Genomic DNA, 6,036 nt, shown 5'->3' with positions numbered 1-6,036 from the left:
GCATGCGCAAGAGCGCCTGAGTGGCTCTGGTGGCCGCCCCCGAAAGGCACTCGAGGGGCGGGGCCGGGCGCGCGAGGCGGAGGGGGCGGGGCTGGCCTGTGCTCAGGGAAGAGCCTGGGGCGGGGCTTCGGGCGCGAGGGGCGTGGCCAGCCTGCGCGAGGGGGCCACCCTGAGGCGGGGCCGCACTCAGGGGGCGAGGCGTCCGACCGAGGGGGCGTTCCCGAGGCTGATCAGCCCGCACAGAGGCTGATCCGTTTTAGGCTGCTCTCCGCGCACTTACCCGGGAGTAAGCCCCACTGACTTTAATGGGACTTACTTCTGAGTAGACCTTTGCATGGGATGGGGCTCTGAGGCTGCCATCCTCGCCACATTTGCCTGGGAGTAACCCCCATTGACTTTAATAGGACTTACTTCTGAGTAGGCACGCCTAGCGCTGGGCTCTGAGGCTGCCCTCCTATGCACACTTCCCTGGGAGTAAAGCACATTGACTATAATGGGACTTACTTCTGAGTAGACATGCATAGGCTTGGCTTTAGGCTACAATGCAATCCACACTTCCCTGGGAGTAAGCCCCATTGACTATAGTGGCACTTACTTCTGAGTAGACATGCACATAGAATCAGGCTCTCAGCCCCAGGAAATGCAAACCAGAGCCCTCCTTGAGCTTCAGTACCATTTTTGGCTACAATCCTGCCATGCATTTTCCTGGGAGTAAGCCCATTGACTTTAATGGGACTTACTTCTGAGTAGACATGCAGGAGCTTGGGGCCCTTGGAGACACTCTTCCATTTTCCTCCTTGTGCTCCTGCAGCCCTTGCCCTGCTGCAAAAGGGGGCGTGCGAAGAGGGTGCGGAAGAGTTCTGGTCTGCCCCCCATGCGCCCCTCTTCTGCACTTCGCATTATGTCATCCACAGAATGAAGCCAAACTCAGGAAAGGAGCCAGCAATGGCAAAAGGGACCACCATACTCTGATTTACTCCAGGGTTGAACCTGCTCAGTGTTTGAACCAGTCCTGTGCATGCTTCCTGTGCAGTTCCATGCAGAAGTCAGCCCCACTGAATTCCGGGTGTCTTAAGATGAAGACTGTGGACTGCCCCTGGGTGCTTGTATCAGGGCCTAGGAGAGGGGGGTAACAGCCAGGCCCAGGGTCAGAAAGGGGGCCCAGGAGTCAAAGGACGGGGCCCAGAAAGTTCCTGGGATCTGACATTTTCCTATCTCACCTGGGCTCCAAAGACTATTCTGATTGTCACACCCTCCCCCTGCCCAATTTTACCTCCATTCTGCCTGCCCCCATTGCCCCCTCCCGTTTTGGGAAGGATCCCCCCTCCCCCCAAAAACTTTGCACCCCCAGGTCAAATTCCTCGCAGAGACGCTGGCTTGTATCAGCCTTGTGTCCTAAGACTGCAGCCAGAGTTTCATAAAACCCCAGTTGCATAAAGAGAAGAGCCCTTAAGTTCATTTGATGGAATGTGCCTCTACCACTTTCTTAACAGGCTTCAGTGTGCATTTTTCGTGACTGACACTTGGAGTCACTGTTCACTAATACAGCCAGGCTGCATGACTGGGATGTTTCCCTTGTCCATATGCAACAGACCCAGCCTTCCTGCTGCTTTGCACCTGGTGCCCATGCTAAGGAAATCACTCCGAAGAATGAACTAGAAACTGAAGTTCCCCAAAACAAAAATGCAAGCAAAAGCTTCTATTTATTTATTTCCAGCATGAATGTACACGATTTGTTTATTGAAATTGCTCCTGGTGCATACAAGGATCTAATTTATAATAGCTCTTTGTGTTTGCTGTTATGTATTTGATAACTGACTCTCTCTCTCTCTCTCTCTCTCTCTCTCTCTCTAATACCCTTCTGGATTAAAGCATTTCACTGTGACAGCAAGTAGCCCACTGCTTTTCGACTCTAGACAATTAGGCAAGGTCTTTGGCATACCTGCTGCTGCACAGAATTGAAGACTTAAGTTGCAATCCTATGTTCACTTATTTATGAATAAGCCTCACTGAATTGAGATTACTTCCAAGTAACAGTGCATATAATCAACCTGTTGGAGCAATCCTGTACTTGTTTACTCAGAATTAAGTCCCACTGGTAGAGCTTACTTTCAGGTTGAAGTGCATAGAATTGTAGCCTTCATCTCTTTTGTTTGGGTTTCTTAAGGGTCAGGAGGATTAGGGGGTGTTCAAGTGCTCTCTCCTACTGCCAACACTGAATGTTGACTTTACCCATATCCTCTGACTTTATCCTTGAAAGACCAGAACCTTTATGTAAAATCTCATCCCTCCTCAGGGTGATGACAGAACTCAGGGTGATGTGCATTATTCTTGCTACCTCCCCATTCTGTTCTCCAAATAGCCCTGTGAGGTAGTTGGACACATGCTGACTATTATAAGACAAGATCACTGAGCAGTAAGTATTAGGGCTGACTAAGAATTAGGACCCAGGTCCTAATTCCCAGCCACCGCACCATGCAGGCTCCCACAGTCTTTGTTCTCCAGTTCTTAAAGGAGATCATTGAACACTGGCATACAAAGCATGTGTACAAGACCACTATGGTAGGGAGAACAGTTCACCTTTGTGTGTGTGTGTGGGCACAATCCTAACCAGGTCTACCCAGAAGTTAGTCCTGTTTTATTCAATGGGGCTTACTCTTAGGAAATTGTGGTTAGGATTGCAACCTGTGTCTTCCTGTGTGGACCTGGTTATGTTCCAGACACAGCCTGAATATTCAGATGAACTGGGCAGACTTGGGTCCACCCTTAACCTTTGGAGGGGAAAACCACTGGTTAATTCCTTTTTCTCTTGCATTGCAGGGCACATTCCTTGGTCTCCAAGGAAAACTCTTCCTATCTCATTTGTACAGCAAATGACAACTAGAAAGAGTGCAATGGAGGTCAATTTCCTCCTTATTTAATTTCTCATGATGGGTGGCTAAAAAGGAATCCATCAGTTTCACTTCAGCATTGCTGCTCAAGAATGTGGAGGGGAGATGGAAATGCTGTTCTATTTCTAGCTGGACTGTTTAATACATGTCAACCAGTCCAGGAAGCTCCCTGCATCAGCCAGTCAGCAAGGGGCACACTGCCCCCCAACCATTAGAACTCCGTAGCTGGACTATAGACAAGAGATGGGCTTACCTGATGTCAGTGTGAAGCCCAGATTCTGCACATATGGCCAATTTCTTTTTTAACCTTGAGTAGGCTCGATGAAACACTTATCACATTCCAAGACCTTACCCAAGGCTTTTTCTTCCCTGTTGAATTGCAGGCTTTAAAAAAAAAAATGCTATTCTTTGCAACCTACAAGCTATAGCATGCTTTTATTGGAATTCACAAAGTAGGCATTGTAAGCTATATGGGGAACAAAATTAATCCATTTCAGAATGACGGGCAGTATTCATGCCTTTTTTTCCCCAAGATTATAGGAACAGAAAAATTATTTCACGGCCAGTGGAAAGAGAAAAAGGAAAAACAATGAGCTTGCCTTTTAAAATAAAAACAAATTATTTATAACTGCAGTGACGCATAAGTTACTCTCTGTTGGCATGGAATAATTGTTAAGTGGTGGTAGTTTGAAATGCAGACAATGAACTTGGTATTTATGCGCCTGTTTATGTAATTTATTCCCAGTTTTTAAAAAAATCCATCAAGCAAGGTTCTGAGCTGATAAAACAGATAGCAGTGAGCATTCAGCATGGACCAGCAATTTATATGCCTCCGTTTAACAGTGTAACGAGGGTGCAAGATATTGACCTTTCCATGATGTGACCAATGTGTAGCACATCAGCACCCTGGACAGTTCCTGATCCCCCATATATTTATTGCGGGCCATTGGCCAACCTCCAATTCACCTCTCCTCGCTCAGTATCAACACTATGGCCCTTTCCAAATCCTCTTCGAAATTCTTTGAAAACCTGGATCTCAGATGAATAATGAATCATGCAAAATACATGTATGTCAATGCACTAATTTTGCATAGGCATCTTATCTGCAGATTTTGAATTTCATAAGAAGAATCCCACTGGATCAAGACAAAGGTCCATCTAGTCCAGCTTCCTGTAATTTCACAGTGACCTCTGAGAGCACTCAGGACAACAAGATACTGGCATCCTGTTGCCACTCTCTTGCACCTGGCATTCTGAGGTAGTCTACTTCTAGAAGCAGGAGGTTGCACATACCCAGCATGGCTTGTAACCTGTGATGAACTTCTCCTGCATAAATCTGTCCAGTCCCCTCTTCTTCTCAGTGAAAAAATTTGATTTTATCCTTATGAGTACACATGGCTCACATCTGTTCTTTGTGTTTTCTTCAGGAAAGTGCTCTCCTACTTCTGAGTAGACCTGGTTAGGATTGTGCCCTTAAAAACATAACTTATGCTGACATACCCCAAAGTATGCAGGTGAAAACTGGAATGCAGTTGTCCATCACAAGGATGAAACATACAGCATTTAGCTGCTGGTCATTTAAAAAAAAGAGAAAAAAAGAGCTATATCATTTTGCTTGCCTGTTTTGAAAGGAAGGTGTTTGCTCATACAGAAGTCAGATAGGCATTGCACCAAGACCTTGGTTTTTTGGCAGACTCCTGCCTGACCTGGCCAAGGAATATGAAGGTCAAACAACTTGCCAGAGGTCATCTATTGAGCTGAATGTTGCTGGCAGGACAGCAGCCAAGTTTTTGTCCTTCCCCTGGTATTTTGCCCATCAGCTGTCAATGTAGGACTTTGTTCTCCTTTTCCATCAGCATCTCATTGCCAAAGCAAAATATTTTCACAAAATTTTGTATAACCTTCTAATTGATTCTGCATTAAAAATCTGGGGAATGCCTACGAATGCTTTATCAGTGGTTCCCAAACTTTTTAGCACCAGGAACCACTTTTTAAAATTACACTCTGTTGGGACCCACTTAGGTTTACCAGACTTTTAAAAAAAGATCTAGAAAGAAATAATATTTTATTTATAATAACCAGAAAAAAAATAACAACAACAACAACATTTATATACCGCTTTTCAACAAAAAGTTCACAAAGTGGTTTACAGAGAAAATCAAATATCTAATGGCTCCCTGTCTCAAAAGGGCTCACAATCTAAAAAGATGCAACACCAGAAGACAGCCACTAGAAAAGACACTGCTGGGGTGAGGTGGGCCAGTTACTCTCCCCCTGCTAAATAAAAGAGGAGCACCCACCTGAAACCAGATAACCTCGAACTTTACCTCTTTATATTTACACATGCTGGCAAACTGCAGGAGCTGAGCTCTTTGCAGGGTAACTAGCAGCAACAGTATCTGATTTTTGAACAGCCTCAGGGCTGGAGGCAATTAGTTGTCTGATCTTTCCATCACCCTTTGGGGACCCATGAAAAATCAGGTCACAATCCACCAGTGGGCCCAAACTCACAGTTTGGGAACCACTGCTTTATATCATGTTGGCAAAATACTAAGAACTTCCATGAAAGAAAGGAAGACAGGTGCTCTACATGAAGCCATTTTATGGTTCCGCTCAAATTCTAATTTGGTTCTCTTAGAAAATTCTTTCTTAATGTCACAAAGTCCTTGCAGGTGCACCATATCTCCATTTATATGATAATCTCACATCTGACCAAATTCTGCTTCTCTTGCAGTGCAATGTTAGACACATTTACTCAAACCTTAGTACTGCTGTGTCAAGTGGGACATACTCCCAAGAAAGCATATACTGTACAGGATTGCAGCTTTATCCTCTCAGCTTCCATAAAGGAGTTGAAAATAGAAGAACACCTTTACCATGGTTTAACCATGCTGGTTATTGGTATTGATTGTTTAAAGAAAAGAATGTTCATGGCATGTTAACTAATTTTTATGAATGGATCCTTGTGAAAACACTCTTTGTCAGCAACAGAGAATAAGCCCAAAACATACTGTTTAGATGAATGTCAAATGAATCATGAATTGGCTCAGTTAACCAATAAGATATTTAATTCAAAATAGAAGCACGTGATCTTCTAAATTTCTCCATAATCTGGGCATGATCCATCTGGACATTCTCCCACACC

This window comes from Tiliqua scincoides, chromosome 8 (assembly GCF_035046505.1).
Source record: "Tiliqua scincoides isolate rTilSci1 chromosome 8, rTilSci1.hap2, whole genome shotgun sequence".
NCBI classification, from domain to species: domain Eukaryota; kingdom Metazoa; phylum Chordata; class Lepidosauria; order Squamata; family Scincidae; genus Tiliqua; species Tiliqua scincoides.
The sequence above is the reverse complement of the archived record's forward strand: the minus strand, read 5'-3'. Positions refer to the sequence as shown.